The 17,873-nt window shown below is 50.2% G+C and overlaps 1 long non-coding RNA gene across 2 annotated transcripts in view; it reads left to right on the top strand.

Moving 5' to 3' along the window:
- The window catches only part of LOC105611592 (uncharacterized), a 28,078-nt gene extending 20,684 nt beyond the window's left edge, over positions 1 to 7,394 (top strand). The window contains exons 7-8 of one of the 2 annotated variants that reach the window (XR_009599697.1): positions 2 to 242; positions 2,255 to 7,394. This is a non-coding gene — a long non-coding RNA (uncharacterized LOC105611592). Of the gene's footprint in view, position 1 lies in introns of both variants that reach the window. The other variant, XR_009599699.1, reaches the window with a different exon arrangement.
- Positions 7,395 to 17,873: the final 10,479 nt, after the last annotated feature.

Raw genomic sequence — 17,873 nt, forward strand, 5'->3', positions numbered from 1 at the left:
GTTTCGGCCTCCATGGTAAAAACATTCTTCACGGAGGGCAAAGATCTGGGGAGAAATAACTCCTGGCCTCTAGCCCCTGCTGGTGTGGTGGCTAGGAGTCCTGCTTTGCATCCAGGCTTCCCAGGCTCCATTCCTGGGCAGGGAATTAGACCTCACTTCAGGTCGCTGCTCGCTGCTCACTTGACCATTATAAGTGATACACCAACCACTGGCCATGACTGAACATGAAGAGCCAAAAAAAGGTAGGAAGGAGGAGGCACGCCACTGACTCGGAGGCCCGCCCTCCGCCGACGCCGTGAGCTGTGTCCCCGCTCCTGCATTCTGCGGCCTCTGAGCAAGGCCTGTGCTGTGTCAGCCTCAGCTTTGGCTTCATAGTCGCCTGCTTGAACCTTCCCTGTTGAGGCAGAGCCCCGGCCAGGCTAGGGCCCGAGCAGGGCCCATGGACTGACCTGGCGGCAGTCTGCAGGGGGCGGTGGTCTCTGCCTGGGGGCCGGGAGGGAGCGCCTACATCGCAGTACCGCCCCCGGGGCCTGGCCTGCGCGCTCGTCCCTGCCCCGACGCCGCCCGACGGCCTGCCTCGGTGACGCGGGCTGCCGGGCGTGTGGTCAGGAGGGATCCAGAAGCAGCAGCTGGAGCCAGGTCAGCCGTGCCTCCTCACGGGCGGTGGGTGTCCTGGGGGTCAGGACTTGGCGTGCAGAAAACACGCAGAGCCGCAGAAGCTCACGCGCGCTGCGGGCTTGAAGCGCGCGTGCAGGGCAGGCGCTGCCACCGGGCCCTGCTCAGAAGCTTGTGCAGTGGCGGCCGCGCCCGCGCCCCTCGCCGAGCGCTCCAGGCCCCCTGGTGGGCACAGCTGGACCCGCGCCCCAGGGGCGCCCCGGCCCTGAGCCTTCAGGGCCAGTGCTGGCAGGGCCGGGGCATGGGAGCGGTCACTCTGCCAACCGCCAGGCCCAGCCCGCCCCAGGCTCCGCTGCAAGTCTGCTCTCCGGGTCCTGCAGACAGACCTGCAGGAAACGGGGGCTGCGAGTCCTGTCCTGATGGTGTGCTGTGGGATTTCCATGAGGCCCCTTTCTGCGCTGTTCTGAGCGAATGGCTCATCAGTCCATGCTACCATCAGCCCACAAGCAGACTGAGAGGCTGAGGCTCTGAGAAGCCAGGTGACCCACCCAGAAGGACAGATGTGCGGCCGTGGAGCGGGCTGTGCGCCCCCTCCCAGGGCTAGTGCCCACTCCCAGCAGCTTCACATGTGCTCCCTCCTCCCCGGGTGGCTCCAGAGCCTCCTCTTAGGGGGACTCAGCGCCTTTTGCCAGGACTCCTGCCCACACCCTGTGTCTGGGGTCATCCGGAAGGCCGCCCCTCTGAGGCAGGTTCAGTCACTGTCAGCAGGGCTGCTTTCCTGGACCACACTCACCGCCAGCTCGCCCACTCCCCCTCAGACCACAAAAGCCCCCTCGGGCCCTGCGCCCCTTGGCTCTGCCTGGGCGCTCACTCCCCTCCGGCCTGGCCCTTCCCTCTCACGGCCCCTGCAGGGTCTCCAGGAGCTCCCACCGCCCAGGGCAGGCTGTCTGCTGTCCTGGGGAGGCCCCATGGTGTCAGGTGCAAGAAGCAACAGGTTCCTGTGGGGACTCCCACTCAGCACAGCAGCCAGCACCCACCTCCCGCCGTCCTCACTCTGGATGGGCCCAGGCGGGTTCAAGGCCCCACTGTGTGCTGGTTCTCATCTCCCGGCGCTGCCTATGGGCGAGTCGCCAAGCTACTCTGTGCCTGCTGCACAGAGGGGGTGCTCATTCACACACCCCTCCCAGGAGCACAGGGTTCTGCTGGGCAGGCTCCTCCAAGGGTATGGGGCTCACCTGGGCAGGTACCCACAGGGCTCAGCACCCAGGAACCGAGTACAGGGCCCTCATTGCAGAGCACCCCCAGTCCACCTTTTGGTCAGGTCTGACTCTGAGCCCCTCAGAGCAGGACCTGAGCTAACAAACAGCTGCTCCTGGACAGGGCAGTGACCCTGGGCTTCACTACACAGCCTCCTTCCACCGAGTCTTCCAGAGACTTCCACTGCACCTGGGTACTGAGCCCTGTCTCCACACCTCACCCCTCCTCTCCCTGACTTGTGGGTTCCCCTCATTAGGAGAGGGTCTTCTTGAAATTACCTCCCACTCATGGGCCATATAAAATGATTAGAAAACAAGCCAGAGCTCCAGCCCCATGTCTGTCCTGACCCCCAGGACCCACCCCTGTTCCTTGCACCCGGCAGGCACATCAAGGCCCCTTTCTGCAACTGTGAGCCCCAATGGGGCAGGGTTGGCTGACCTGAGCCCCGGCCAGCCCTTCCAGGTGAGCCTGAGCGGGTGTCAGAGCGCCTGCAGGTAGACTCGACGCATACTCTGCGGGCCGTGCGGGCTGGGCTGGCGAGACGGCCTTGCGGTTGCTGTTTGTGATCAGGTCTTCTCTAGACCAGGTAAGGAAGCGGTGGGTCACCTGTGCCTGCTGGGGGCCGGGGGCCAGGGGTGAGGAAGCCAGAGAAGAGGCGGTGGAGCAGGACTGGAGAGGCAACTCAGGGAGGGGACGGGAAGCTTCCCGAAGAGCCCCGGGGCAGGACCACCTCGGCAAGCACGCTGTCGCTGGGGCGGCCCCATCCCTTCCCTCCAGCCTGTGAGGTCTTTGCTCATATCCGGGTGTTTTACCTGGGAATGGTGGATGAGGTTCAGGAGCAGCTAGCCTGGGGCTCGGCCAAGGTTTACTTAGAGAGGCCTCCGTTGGGTCCCCAAACTTCCCACTGAGGATGCTCCTTGGGGAGTAGGGTAGAGGAGGAGGTGGGGTAAGGGGGTGGGGACGGTGAAGGGCTGCTGGCTGCACGTGAGTCCCCACCCCTGACCATCTTCACAATTGATCATCAGTGTGGCGAGTATCCTAACTGGGTTTCACCTGTGTAACTGGTGAAATCAGCAGTGTCCTCAGTCAGGACTGAGATGTTACCCCACTTGTTCTGGTGTAAGAACCTGGGGAGGCGTGTGCAGCCCTAGGGACAGGCTTCAGACGTGACCCCTCAACATTCTGGGGTCCAGCCACTGCTTTAGCATTTCTGAGGGCCCAGTGCTGACTCTGAGGGCTCTGTAACACACCCTCCATCTGCCTTTACTGAGACCCCTGCTTCTAGGATCCTACAGAGCAGGGTCTGTGTGGCTGCTCTGTGGCCTAACAAATGATCACAAGCTGGGTGGCTTAAAACAACAGGAGTTCATCCTCCCCCAGTCTTGGAGACCAGACCCCTGAGATCAAGGCGGCACAGGGCTGAGGTCCCTCCAGAGGCTCCGGATAGGGTCCTTCCTGCCTTTTCCAGCTTCAGGGGCTTCAGAGGTCCCTGGGCTTGTGGCCCCTCCTGCCCATCTCTGCCTTCCTCTTCATGTGGCTTGTCCTCTGTGTCTGTCTTCCTTCTTTTGTCCCTTACAAGGAACATTCTAGTTAGATTGAGGGCCAGCCACACCCAACGTGACCTCACCTTGACATCTTTAACTGCATCTACAAAGACCCTTTTCCCAGATACGGTCTTGTTCACATGTTCTGGAGGTACACACCATTCGGGGCCACTGTTCACCCCATTATCTGTGTGAAAATCACCCTCGTTTTAGGAAATCACCAAGGCCCCATAGAGACAGGCACAGATGGCAGCCATGTGGGCGGGGGGCTGGGGAGAATGAGGAGCATGGAATCACCTGGAGAGGATCAAGGCCTGACTTCATGAGAAGGTGACTTCATGAGAAGGTGAGCTCTTCCACCATGGGGCCCGTGGAAACAGTCACTCCATCCTGTCTATGGAAAGGGGCCCGGTGTCAAGTCCAGAAGTGTCTGCCTTGCAAAGCTGGCTCTGCTGGATGTCATCATCATTACCGTCATGTAGCCAGTGACAACGGGCTTAGGTGTGGAGGGGAATTAGTGTGGGACTGGCTGTGGGCTCTGGAGGAGGAGCTGACAGTCACTGGGGCACAAGGAAGTGGGAGCCTGGGAGGCCCCCTGTGTTACTGAACCAAACTTGGGTCCTCACGCCTGAGTGCAATGCCAGGTTGTGGTGAAGGAACGGGAAGTGATAGTTATAAAAGCCGATACATGGAGGACAGCTAATCCATGCTCCAAACCCCAGACTCCCTGAAGGGTTTCAGCAAAGCAGTTTACAGGCCGCCTGAGGGAGGGGGTCACAGAGTTTGTGATCCGCTGGTGCACGGTTCTCTGGTTGGTGAGGTAACAGGTGGCTAACCTCACAAATCCTCAGGCATTGGATGTTGCGGTCCTTTAATGGACCAGGACCTGGTGGTCCGGAGGTGACGATAAGAAAGTGAAAGAGAGAAAGAGGCTGATACTCCCTGGTTTAGGCAGAAAACCAATAAAGTCCTTGACACAGGACTTGCGTCTCTCACGAAGGCACCGGGCGCCCTCTCGGGGTTGGGGGGTGAAGTCACAGGGTGCCCTCTCGAGAAAGTCTGAGAAGCCTGGGCAGGGGAGTGAGCAAGACGGGTCTCTGTGCTCCAAGGAATCAGCCGAAGAGAGAGAGAGAGAGAAAGAGAGAGAAAGAAAGAAAAGAAAGACAGACAGACAGACACGGGGACCCAAGCTCTGATGGAGCAAAGGTGCTTTGATGAATTTTCTGTGAGTATATATAAACTGTGGTACAAGAAGTTTCTTACGACTATGATAAAGATCAGAAAACCAAGCGTATAACAACTGTTAGAAGGGAACAAGGGATTAATAATTGCCACAAAGTCAGAAGACCATCCATATCCCAGGAAATGGGATCGAGACTCAGCAGTTTTGTAGTAAAGAGAATGTTGACTAAAGGAGACTCAAGCCTGTCGCACACAGCGGCCCTGGCTCCTGGGAGCAGCGTTCTGCTCCGCTTGGAAAGAAACAAAGGACTTGGGAGAAGCAGCACGCAGGAATCGTTCTGTTAAACCCTCCCCGACAACTGGACGCTCCGGCGGGGACGTGTTCATGCTCATCTAGTAGTTAGCTTCTTCCACTCAGTGAGGCTTCTGGTGTCTGTGAAACTCCCAAGGTATGCATCAGATGCTGTTACCTCCAAAATTCAGAGAGGAGCTGCCGCAGAGGATACAGGACGGGGTCTGTCCTGGGAGGGCCCACAGGCTCCTGCTCGGTCACACCTGGTGTCTGAGCTCAGCAGCTGGAGAAGGAAGGTGGGGCTGCCTCCTGGGCATGGGGAGCAGCAGGATCACAGTCCTCGAGGGGCCTGTTAGTCCCCAGGGTGAGATGAGTGGCAGTGGATGGACAGACGCATCTGGGCTGGGAGAGGGGACCAGGTAGGAAATGTCACTGGAATTGTCACCGGGAGGAAGAGGAAAGGCGGGAGGGGGCAGGTGGCTCACAGTCGACCCCATGCAGGTGATGGCAGTCTTCTGGAAACAACTCAGAGCTGGGAGGACGCTGTCAGGAGGTCAGCTTCATTCTCCTGTTCCTTTGTAAAACATGGTGTCAGAGTTTGAGACACCCTCAGGAGACTTCTGAGCCCATTGCTGCTGTGGCTTCATCAAAGGGGCTCAGGCCTTGCCCACGTCCCCACTGGGGATGAAGCCCATGAGCACTGGGGCCCACAGACTTCAGGAAACACTTAACCTCAGGGCTGGTCTCCCTTCTTCCAACCAGCTGCTGGTCAGAGGCCACATTCTCCCATCCTGACTCCACCCCCGGAGCCCAGGAGTACTCCAGTGTATAGATGGCCTAGGCAGGCTTCATGTTCCTGTCGCTGGACGTTTTGGAGGACTCTGTCTTGGCTGTTGTAGATAGTGCTTCTCTGAAAACAGGGGTGCACGTATCATTTCAAGTTTTGATGTTCTCCAGATCTGAGCCCAGAAGTGGGGGTGCTGGGTCCCATGGCTCATCTGCTTCCTTTCCTCAGGACCCTCCACGCTGTTTTCCGTCGCAGCTGCACCCTTGTGCACCCCCACTCAGAGTGTGGGAGGATTCCATTTTCCCTACGCCCTCTGCAGCATTTATTCTTTGGAGCTCTTTCTCATGATGGCCGTTCTGACTGGTGGGAGGGGATTCATCAGTGTAGATTTGATCAGCGTTGATTTAACAATGAGTGGGTCTTCCCTGGTGTGGCTCAGCAGCAAAGAATCTGCCTGCAGTGGAGGAGATGCGAGAGATTCAGAATTGATCCCTGAGTCGGGAAGATGCCCTGGAGAAGGAAAGGGCAACCCAACCAGTATTCTTTCCTGGAAAATTCCATGGACAGCAGAGACTGGCAGGCTACAGCCCACGGGGTTGCAAAAAGTCGGACACAACTGAGCAACTGAGCACAGGAATGAGTGAGGGGGGGTGTCTTTCCAGGGGCTTGATTCGTGTATAGCCAGACATAGATATGTTCTTTTTCAGGTTCTCTTCCCATGTAAGTTATTACGGAGTGTTGAGGAGGGTTCCTTGTGCTATGCAGTGGGTCCTTGTGGATGATTTTATGAAGAGTAGTGTGTGTGTGTTAATCTGAACCAGCTCATTTCTCCCTGCCCTCCTCTTTTCCTCCTGGGGAACCATAAGCCTCTTCTTGGGAACCATAAGTCTGTGAGGCTGTTTCTCTTTGGTAAAGAAGTCCGTGTGTCTCCATCTTTAGATTCCACCTAGAAGTGATGCCATTTGATTCTTGTCTGGCTCTGTCTCTCCTGCTTCACTTAGAATGGTCACCTCTACTTTCCTCCCTGTGGCTGGAAATATTGTTACTTGACCCTTTTAACGGCTGAAGAATGCTGTATCATGTCTAGGGGCCCACCTTCTTTCCCCATTGATCTGTGTTCTGCTCTTCGATGGCTGCCGTGTCCTGTTCACAGTCCTAGTGCAGCTGTGACCAGAGGGCTGCAGGCGACTTTTCAAACTTTGGTTTTCTCTGTATCTACACCCAGGTGTGGGATTGCTGGATCCTATGGTACTCGTATTGAAGGAGGATACAGAAAAGGCTCTATCTTGAAAGTAGGACTCCATCTTGGGCCAGACTATGGACTTTGAGCTATATGCCCAGTATCTATGGAAACAACATACCAACTGGAAAACCAGGCTCCCGGAAGGAAGAGCCTCCGGGCTCGTACCTAGAGTCTCCATGCCTAAAAGAATACCCTACTTATCTGTGTAACTGAGTAGAATCATACATTCTATTATGCTAGTTTGGTATGACCACAGGCCTATTGATAATTGTCCACTGTTAATTGCCTAGGCTTAAGGCATATGAAGCATGGGTTAACTTTGATTGTATCTTTCTTTTTCCTTTATTCAGACTAGTTTCAGGGAACCTTATACACCTAGGGTATATAACGTTTTCACAAAAACTGGTCGGGGTCCTTGGCTAAGAGGAGACTCTGCCTTGGGCCCACTGGTGTAATAAACGGCACTCCACTATCTGCATTGTCCTTCTGAGTGAGTTTGTTTCCCGGAACGTGTGGCTACAACACTATGTTTAGTATTTTAAAAGAAACTTGCTACTCTTTGCCTACTGAGTAGACCGATTTACATTCCCACCACGAGTGCAGGGGAGCTCCCTTCTCTCCACATCCTCTGCAACATGAATTGTTGGGGATTCTCTGAGATGGCCATTCTGACTGGAGTGAGGTGATAGCTCACTGGACTTTTGAATGGTCTTCCTCTAACCATGAGTGATGCTGAGCACCTTTTCAAGTGCTTAATGGCCATGTGTATGCCTTCTTCATGAAATGTCCATTGAGATCTTCGGCCCATTTCCTATTGGGTATTTTTGTTTCTTGATGTTGAACTGCTTGAGCTGTCTGTATGTTTTGGAGATGAATTCTTTGTGGGGATCTTTGTTTTGAAATATATATATTTTTTCTATTCTGAGTGTTGTCTTCTTCTTTCATTTAGGGTTTCCTTTGCTGTGAAAATGCTGCTAAGATTAATTACATCACTTTGGCCTGATTTTATTTTATTTATTGTTACTCTTAAGATGTGGATCCAAAAAGAACTTGCTGTGATTTACAACAAAGCATTTTCTGCCTATATTTTCCTCAAGGGTTTTAGAGTGTCCATCCTCACATTGAGATCTGTAAATTATTTAGAGTTTTTTTGTGTGTATGGTGTTAGGGAGTGAGGATGGGCTATTTCCTGCTGTATAAGTAAACAGGGATGTCATAGTCATCAGCAATTGCAGCCCTCCAGTGTGAGCCAGTGAGCCCTCAGGGAACTCAGGGAGGAGAAGAATATCTCCTCTCTCAGTTCAGTCGCTCAGTCGTGTCTGACTCTTTGCGACCCCATGAACCTCAGCAAGCCAGGCCTCCCTGTCCATCACCAACACCCGGAGTCCACCCAAACTCATGTCCATTGAGTCAGTGGACTCAATGAGACTCATTGAGTCTCATCCTCTGTTGTCCCCTTCTCCTCCTGCCCTCAATCTTTCCCAGCATCAGGGTCTTTTCCAGTGACTCAGCTCTTCGCATCAGGTGCCCAAAGTATTGGAGTTTCAGCTTCAGCATCAGTCCTTCCAATGAACACCCAGGACTGATCACCTTTAGGATGGACTGGTTGCATCTCCTTGCAGTCCAAGGGACTCTCAAGGGTCTTCTCCAACACCACAGTTCAAAAGCATCAATTCTTCAGCACTCAGCTTTCTTTTAGTCCAACTCTCACATCCATACATGACTACTGGAAAAACAATAGCCTTGACTACATGGACCTTTGTTGGCAAAGTAATGTCTCTGTTTTTTAATATGCTGTCTAGGTTGGTCATAACTTTTCTTCCAAGGAGTAAGGTCTTTTAATTTCATGGCTGCAGTCACCATCTGCAGTGGTTTTGGAGCCCCCAAAAATAAAGTCAGCCACTGTTTCCACAGTTTCTCCATCTATTTGTCATGAAGTGATGGGACCAGATGCCATGATCTTAGTTTTCTGAATGTTGAGCTTTAAGCCAACTTTTTCACTCTCCTCGTTCACTTTCATCAAGAGGCTCTTTAGTTCTTCTTCACTTTCTTCCATAAGGGTGGTGTCATCTGCATATCTGAGGTTATTGATATTTCTCCCGGCAATCTTGATTCCAGCTTGTGCTTCATCCAGTCCAGCATTTCTAATGATGTACACTGCATAGAAGTTAAATAAGCAGGGTGACAATATACAGCCTTGACGTACTCCTTTTCCTATTTGGAACCAGTCTGTTGTTCCATATCCAGTTCTAACTGTTGCTTCCTGACCTGCTTTCTATAGCTTTCTCAGGAGGTAGGTCAGGTGGTCTGGTATTCCCATCTCTTTCAGAATTTTCCACAATTTATTGTTATCCACACAGTCAAAGGCTTTAGCATAGTCAATAAAGCAGAAATAGATGTTTTTCTGGAACTCTCTTGCTTTTTCGATGATCCAGCAGATGTTGGCAATTTGATCTCTGCCTTTTCTAAAACAAGCTTGAACATCTGGAAGTTCACAGTTCATGTATTGTTGAAGCCTGGCTTGGAGAATTTTGAGCAAAAACAGAGCCTTTTCCCAACTCTCCCTGGACACAGAGCAGTTGACGATGCTAGTGCCCTGTTCCACCGCACTCCACCACACCCTCTCAGACAGGCCCACGCTCGCCCATCCTGTGTGTGTCACAGGAATTACTCAGTGGCGCAGGCAAGCATTCTGTGGCCCTTCAGGGACCAGCTCCGTGTCCTTCCTGTAGAGCTGGCTCACAGCCCAGCTCTGCCACCTCCGCCTCTCACCATGGGCTTCCACTCTGTTCTCCCAGTATCACCCTCAGTGCTCTCCTCCGGGCATCTGTTGCAGCTCATGGCCATGCCACCACCTCAAGGCCAAGGTGCCTGTGGAAGAAGAAGATGCTAAGATAGCCCAGACCACTGTCTGGAGCCAGGTCTGTTTTCCTTGGGTGGAGTGTTCAGGGAAGGAAAGTGCGGGGAAAGTCAGGGTAGGGGTACTGGTGGGATGGACGGGATGACCAGCTGTCACAGACCAGCCTAATGTGAACTAGATTTGGCTTCTTTGATTCCCTTACAATTCAGCCCTTCTGAGGAAAGGCAGTGGGAGAGTCGTGTCTGTGGGTGACGGAGGGAGTCTGGAGGAGACCTGGAAGCCCCTAACTGCTGGACTGGGGTCAGGCTGAAATCAGGGCTCTGTTCCAGTGCAGGAAAGGGAAGATTTCTCCAAAAAGCATTTTTGGGATCTCCACCTGGATACTCTGGGAAAATCTGGGCATAATATGGGCTCCACGTCTAAGGGACAAGTCCCTTGGCTTGAGGAGATCTGGGTCACATGGGCTGAAGGAACTGGGGTTCCTCAGAAAGAGGAGTTTGGGGGAGTCATTTGGCTGATGTAGAATGTACAGGTTGAGAAAACGTGGGATCTTTGAGGAAATTGGGGGGGGTCTCATTAAGGGGCTTTAGGTTTCCAACATGCAGGACAGTTGGGGTCTTAAGGAGGACGGGATTAAGAGTTCCCAGGCTGAGGTATTCAGGGTCTCTGAGGTTAAGGAAATTTGGTCTGTCTGCAGGTGCTATTTTTAGGGTGCCTCAGGCTGAAGGGAACTGTGGTTCCTCTAGGTATTTGAGGATCGCAGCGCAAGGGGATTCAGTGTTTCTGTGGGTGAAGGGACTTGTAGTCCCTAAGCTGACTATACATGAGCTCCCTTCAGGTAGGAGCCGGGTTCCTCAAAGTTGCCGGGACTTGGGGCTTCCCAGCCTGGAATTGGAAGCCGTCAGGCTAAGGGTTTATGAGGGTTTCTCAGGGTGCGTTCCCGTCGGTCTCCCCGCTGTCCTCCGGTGCTCGGAGCTGGGCGGCCTCTAGCCGAGCCTCGTCCCGTCCTCTGCGGCTGTGGCGAAGCCAAGGGCGAGCAGCCGACCTTCTACAGGCCTGGCAGGCACAAGCCTCCAATCGGCGTTGCCAGCGAAGCAGTCCGGCCAATAGCCGCCGGGATAGCGGGGAGCGCGCAGAAGGCCCCGCCCCGCCGCTCGGGGACTGGCTGCTCTGCGTTCCACGCGTGTCTGTCAAGAGGCCTCCAGCGCGCAGATGCATCTTGGCCGTTTTCTTTGCTTGTTTTCAGGCGTCGCGTCTTAGTCCTGGAGCCTCACGTGGGCAGTGGGTCCTGAGGCTGGATGTTTCCTTCCAGTTCCCTGAACTAGAACCTGGGCTCCACCCGACTTGTAGTCCTGCTCTCGAACTTTCTCCTGGGCCCACTGGTGCCCTACCTTGTCAAACCCGGTTTTGGCAAGAACTCTATGTGATGAGTATCAGGGAAAAACTGTGTAATTAAATTCTGACAAGACACAAGATAAACAGCATATTGGTAAAAGATTTAAACGCGACACATGGAATAATATTAGGAAAAACCTGGAGGATTTTTAACCTCAAAGCAGTTGAAGCAGTACTGATGAGTAATCTGTATATTTAATGTAGGTATGGGCTTCCCTGATGGAAAATCCTTCTGCAATGCGGGAGACCTGGGTTCAGTCCCTGGGTTGGGAAGATCCCCTAGAGGAGGGCATGGCGACCCACTCCACTATTCTTGCCTGGAGAATCCCCATGGACAGAGGATCCTGGCCAGCTACAGTTCATGGGTTTGCAAAGAGAGATAACTGAGGGACTTAAGCACAATGTAAGTATTAAAAGGCTGCAGAAATGAACTGTAAATAAACCCCCCAAAGCCCTGTGTTTTCCATAAAAGGAGGCATCAAATTGGAGGACAATGGATCCACAGAGGAGAGTTTGCTTGACACTTACTGGCTCCACAGGATAAAATGGGGACACTGTTTCTGACCCTTACCCAGCTTTGCTCGCAGAAAAATAACATGAGTTCCGTGTATCGGAAGCAAGACAACTGACTGTAGAATTATTGTCAAGGTGGGCCAGGAGTGCTGGTTGGGAGTCTGGATGGAGAGATGTTAACAGAAAGTGGGTTTGCCTCTTGGGGGGTGTTGAACCAGAAGATAAACCCACCCAAGGCTCGTGGGAAGGAAAGGTGTATTACTTGCCAAAGTACGGAAAACACCAGGGAGTTTCCAGAGCAGTGTCTCTCCAAACTGCAAAGTTGGTGAAGTTTTAATCTATGGAAACAGGCCTGTTCAGGCTTCCCTGGTGGCTCAGATGGTAAAGAATCTGCCTGCAGTGCAGAAGACCTGGCTTCGATCTCCAGGTCGGGAAGATCCCCTGGAGGAGGGGATGGCAACCCACTCCAGTATTCTTGCCTGGAGAATCCCATGGACAAAGGAGCCTGGCAGGCTATAGTCCACGGGGTTGAGAAGAGCCAAAAACAACTGAAGTGACGTAGCATGCACGCTGTCTCCATGGTGGCTGTTCTCGGTAGACATTGCAGCATCGATGGAGGAGGGGTCTCATTTCTCCCCACACTCTCCACCCTTGGTTCTTTGTAGCGTGTTTGACAGTGGCCATTCTGACCGGTGTGAGGTGATACCTCATTGTAGTTTTGATTTGGATTTCTCTAGTATTTAGCAGGCCTGACATCATTTCCTGTGATTTTTTTAAAGGGTATGAGTGAAACCCCTTGCAACCGACTTCTTGAATGTCTGCCCTGTTTTTCGATGAACACTCCTAGAACGTTTCTTGAGGGCAGCTGACAACCACACAGGCCTTCTGAATATGAAGTGTCCATCAGCACAGCTTCTAACGCTGTTAGTATGGAAAATGGCCACGGGGGCAGCATTTCTTCATCATTTTAGTTCAGTCGCTGAGTCGTGTCCGACTCTTTGAGACCCCATGGACTGCAGCACTCCAGGCCTCCCAGTCCATCACCAACTCCCAGAGTTTACCCAAACTCATGTCCATTCAGTCGGTGATGCCATCTAGCCGTTTCGTCTTCTGTCGTTCCCTTCTCCTCCTGCCTTGATACTTTCAAAGCATCCGGGTCTTTTCCAAGGAGTCTGTTCTTTGCATGAGGTGGCCAAAGCACTGGAGTTTCAGCTTCAACATCAGTCCTTCCAATGAATATTCAGGACTGATTTTCTTTAGGATGGACTGGTTGGATCTCCTTGCAGCCCAAGGGACTCTCAAGAGTCTTCTCCAACACCACATTCAAAAGCATCAGTTCTTTGGTGCTCAGCTTTCTTTATAGTCCAGCTCTCACATCCATCCATGACTACTGGAAAAACCATAGCTTTCACAAGATGGGCCTTTGTTGGCAACGTAATGTCTCTGCTTTTTAATATGCTCAGTTGGTCATAACTTTTCTTCCAAGGTGCAAGCGTCTTTTAATTTCATGGCTGCAGTCACCATCTGCAGTGGCTTTGGAGCCCCCAAAAATAAAGTCTGACACTGTTTCCTCATCTACTTGCCATGCAGGGATGGGACCAGATGCCATGATCTTAGTTGTTTGAATGTTGAGTTTTAAGCCAACTTTTTCACTCTCCTCTTTCACTTTCATGAAGAGGCTTTTAGTTCCTCTTCACTTTCTGCCATAAGGGTGGTGTCATCTGCATATCTGAGGTTATTGATATTTCTCTTGGCAATCTTGATTCCAGCTTGTGCTTCTACCAGTTCAGTGTTTCTCATGATGTACTCTGCATAGAAGTTAAATGAGCAGGGTGACAATATACAGCCTTGACGCACTCCTTTTCCTATTTGGAACCAGTCTGTTGTTCCATGTCCAGTTCTAACTGTTGCTTCCTGACCTGCTTTCTACAGATTTCTCAGGAGGCAGGTCACGTGGTCTGGTATTCCTACCTCTTTCAGAATTTTCCACAGTTTGTGGTGATCCACTCAGTCAAAGGCTTTGGCATGGTCAATAAAGCAGAAATAGATGTTTTTCTGGAACTCTCTTGCTTTTTCCATGATCCAGCAGATATTGGCAATTTGATCTCTGGTTCCTCTGCCTTTTTGAACATCGGGAAGTTCATGGTTCAAGTACTGTTGAAGCCTGGCTTGGAGAATCTTGAGCATTACTTTACTAGTGTGTGAGATGAGTGCAATTGTGTAGTAGTTTAAACGTTATTTTGCATTGCCTTTCTTTGGGATTGAAATGAAAACTGACCTTTTCCAGTCCTGTGGCCACTGCTGAGTTTTCCAAATTTGCTGGCATATTGAGTGCAGCACTTTCATAGCATCATCTTTTAGAATTTGAAATAGCTCAACTGGAATTCCATCACCTCCTCTAGCTTTGTTTGTAGTGATGCTTCCTAAGGCCCACTTGACTTCACATTCCAGGATGTCTGGCTCTAGGTGAGTGATCACACCATCGTGATTATCCGGGTCATGAAAATCGTTTTTTGTACAGTTCTTCTGTGTATTCTTGCCACCTCTTCTTAATATCTTTTACTTCTGTTAGGTCCATAACACTTCTGTCCTTTATTGAGCACATATTTGCATGAAGTTTTCCCTTGGTATCTCTAATTTTCTTGAAGAGATCTCTAGTCTTTCCCATTCTATTGTTTTCCTCTATTTCATTGCATTGATCTCTGAGGAAGGCTTTTTTATCTCTTCCTGCTATTCTTTGGAACTCTGCATTCAGATACTTATACATTTCCTTTTCTCCTTTGCTTTTTTTTCTTAACAACATCATGATTTATTAAAGCACAGGATTCTGTACAACAAAGGGCCTTAACAGTGTGCTATTCTCAGCCAAACTTCTTTATAAGTTAGTTTCTCTTAATGAAAAACATGTTATACTTTAAATTAGTAATTTAACTGATGAGGAAGTTACCATAATACCTATTTTAACATTGAACCAATCTAACCAGCTATTTGACATTAATGTAAAATCCTGACATAGAATTTGATTTAAAACTTCTCAAAATAAATTCATTAAAGTAGGTTCCCTGTGAAAATATGTAAGAACGAAAGCTAGCATAACAGCAGGTGCAGTTTTTATATTTTATTAACTGTAGAAGATAGTTTTTTAAAGAGTCTAATAGAGACATTACTGTGAAAAGCTGATGAGATTTACAGTCTTAAAGACAAACACCAACACAGAGAGGATATTGTGTCAGTTCAGTTCAGTTCAGTTCAGTCGCTCAGTCGTGTCCAACTCTTTGCGACCCCATGAATTGCAGCACGCCAGGCCTCCCTGTCCATCACCAACTCCCGGAGTTCACCCAGACTCATGTCCATTGAGTCGGTGATGCCATCCAGCCATCTCATCCTCTGTTGTCCCCTTCTCCTCCTGCCCCCAATCCCTCCCAGCATCAGAGTCTTTTCCAATGAGTCAACCCTTCACATGAGGTGGCCAAAGTACTGGAGTTCCAGCTTTAGCATCAGTCCTTCCAATGAACTCCCAGGTCTGATCTCCTTTAGAATGGACTGGTTGGATCTCCTTGCAGTCCAAGGGACTCTCAGGAGTCTTCTCCAACAGCACAGTTCAAAAGCATCAATTCTTCGGCGCTCAGCCTTCTTCACAGTCCAACTTTCATATCCATACCTGACCACTGGAAAAACCATAGCCTTGACTAGATGGACCTTAGTTGGCAAAGTAATGTCTCTGCTTTGTAATATGCTATCTAGGATGGTCATAACTTTCCTTCCAAGGAGTAAGCGTCTTTTAATTTCATGGCTGCAATCACCATCTGCAGTGATTTTGGAGATCCCCAAATTAAAGTCTGACACTGTTTTTACTGTTTCCCCATCTATTTCCCATGAAGTGATGGGACCAGGTGCCATGATCTTAGTTTTCTGAATGGTAAGCTTTAAGCCAACTTTTTCGCTCTCCTCTTTCACTTTTAGCAAGAGCCTTTTTAGTTCCTCTTCACCTTCTGCCATAAGCGTGGTGTCATCTGCATATCTAAAAGTCCATTAATTCTACATTTAAGAGGATCATTTCTTTACGTAAGCACAACCTCATTTATAGATTACACATGATATGTAGTTTAGGATCCATCTACATTATGCTTGTAACTGCGTGCTGCTGCCGCCTCCACTGCTGTCACTACAGTCGTGTCCGACTCTGTGTGATGCCATGGACTGCAGCCTACCATGCTCCTCCATCCATGGGATTTTCCAGGCAAGTGTACTGGAGTGGGTTGCCATTGCCTTCTCCTTCTCCTTTGCTTTTTGCTTCTCTTCTTTTCACAGCTATTTGTGAGGCCTCCTTAGACAGCCATTTTTCCTTTTTGCATTTCTTTTTCTTGGGGATGGTCTTGCTCCTTGTCTCCTGTACAATGTCACAAACCTCTGTCCATAGTTCATCGGGCACTCTGTCTATCAGATCTAGGCCCTTAAATCTATTTCTCACTTCCACTGTATAATCATAAGGGATTGGATTTAGGTCATACCTGAATGGTCTAGTGGTTGTCCCCACTTTCGTAAATTTAAGTCTAGATTTGGCAATAAGGAGTTTCTGATATGAGCCACAGCCAGCTCCCAGCCTTGTTTTTGCTGACTGTATAGAACTTCTCCATCTTTGCCTGTGAAGAATATAATCAATCTGATTTCCATGTTGGTAATCTGGTGATGTCCATTTGTAGAGTCTTCTCTTGTGTTGTTGGAAGAGGGTGTTTGCTATGACCAGTGTGTTTTCTTGGGAAACTCTGTTAGACTTTGCCCTGTTTCATCCTGTAATCCAAGGCCAAATTTGCCTGTTAATCCAGGTATTTCTTGATTTCCTACTCTTCCATTCCAGTCCCCTAAAATGAAAAGGACATCTTTTTTGGGTGTTAGTACTAAAAGGTCTTTTAGGTTTTCATAGAACCATTCAACTTCAGCTTCTTCAGTATTACTGGTCAGGGCAAAGACTTGGATAACTGGGATATTGAATAGCTTGCCTTGGAAATGAACAGACATCATTGTGTTGTTTTTGATATTGCATGCAAGAACTGTATGTTGAACTCTATTGTTGACTATGATGGCTACTCCATTTTTTCTAAGGGATTCCTGCCCACAGTAGTAGATATAATGGTCATCTGAGTTATGCATTGTCAAATAAACATGTCAGTTCCTGTAAGTTCAACATAAAAAATGGAGAAGAGTGCACCGCAGTGAGAAGAAATATACAAATATTAAAATCATCTAGTGAATGGTATCTGGCAAAAAAAATTACCTTCTATGCACTAAAGCACTAAACTTATTTTTTTTGAAATGCCTGGGTATTAAAAGCTAAAAGCTGGTTTTCTCAAAACATAAAAAAAACTGACAAGCCTGAAGTGTGACTAATAAAGAAAAAAAATGTAGGAGGGCCCTTAGAATAATGTCAGAAATGAAAAAGGAGACAGTACAACAGCTATCAAGGAAATATAGTGGACTATGAGATTACTGCAAGTAACTGATCCCCAAAAATAGATAACCTAGAAGAAATAGACATATTCTTTGAAAAGTACAATCTACCAACACTAAACCATTAAGAATTAGAAAGCCTGACCAGACCAAAGACAAGCAATAAATGAAATGATGAAAGACGCTCAGATATAAAAGTCAGGAAAAAGGTGGAACACAGGTGAATTCCAGCAATATAGAGAACAGTTAAAACCAACATTTCTGATGATTTCATTCCTGCAATACTTGGGAACATCACAGCAGACCCTGGGTGAGGCACAAAGAGTGCCAACAAGGAGCGAGTTCCTCTCTGGCGGTGAGGACGATGCGGCCTCCTGGGCAAAGGCGGGGCCTGGAGTGAGCCCGGGGTCTCGGTGTTCCCTGGGAACGGGTTTGTGCCCGAGCGGCTCAGCTCTCGAGGGCTGGCTCTGCTGGGAGGTGGGCGGAGCGAATGGGGTGCGTGAGCGGGTCTGAGCACGGTGCCAGGGCCTGCCACTTCTGCGAGGGTGGGAGAGTCCTCTCTGGATGGGACTTTGGGTGTGGCTTTGTCTTTCTTCATGCGTCTCCAATCCCTGGCCCCACCGTTAGCCTCTGGTGAGAGACCCGACCTGGAGACACATCACAGAACGCTCACAGCCAGCCGAGCAAGGAGACGACCTCTGGAGCCATTAACAGGGGAGGTGCAGGGAAGAGCGGGT

Source organism: Ovis aries, chromosome 2 (genome assembly GCF_016772045.2).
Source record: "Ovis aries strain OAR_USU_Benz2616 breed Rambouillet chromosome 2, ARS-UI_Ramb_v3.0, whole genome shotgun sequence".
In the NCBI taxonomy this organism is placed as follows: Eukaryota; Metazoa; Chordata; class Mammalia; order Artiodactyla; family Bovidae; genus Ovis; species Ovis aries.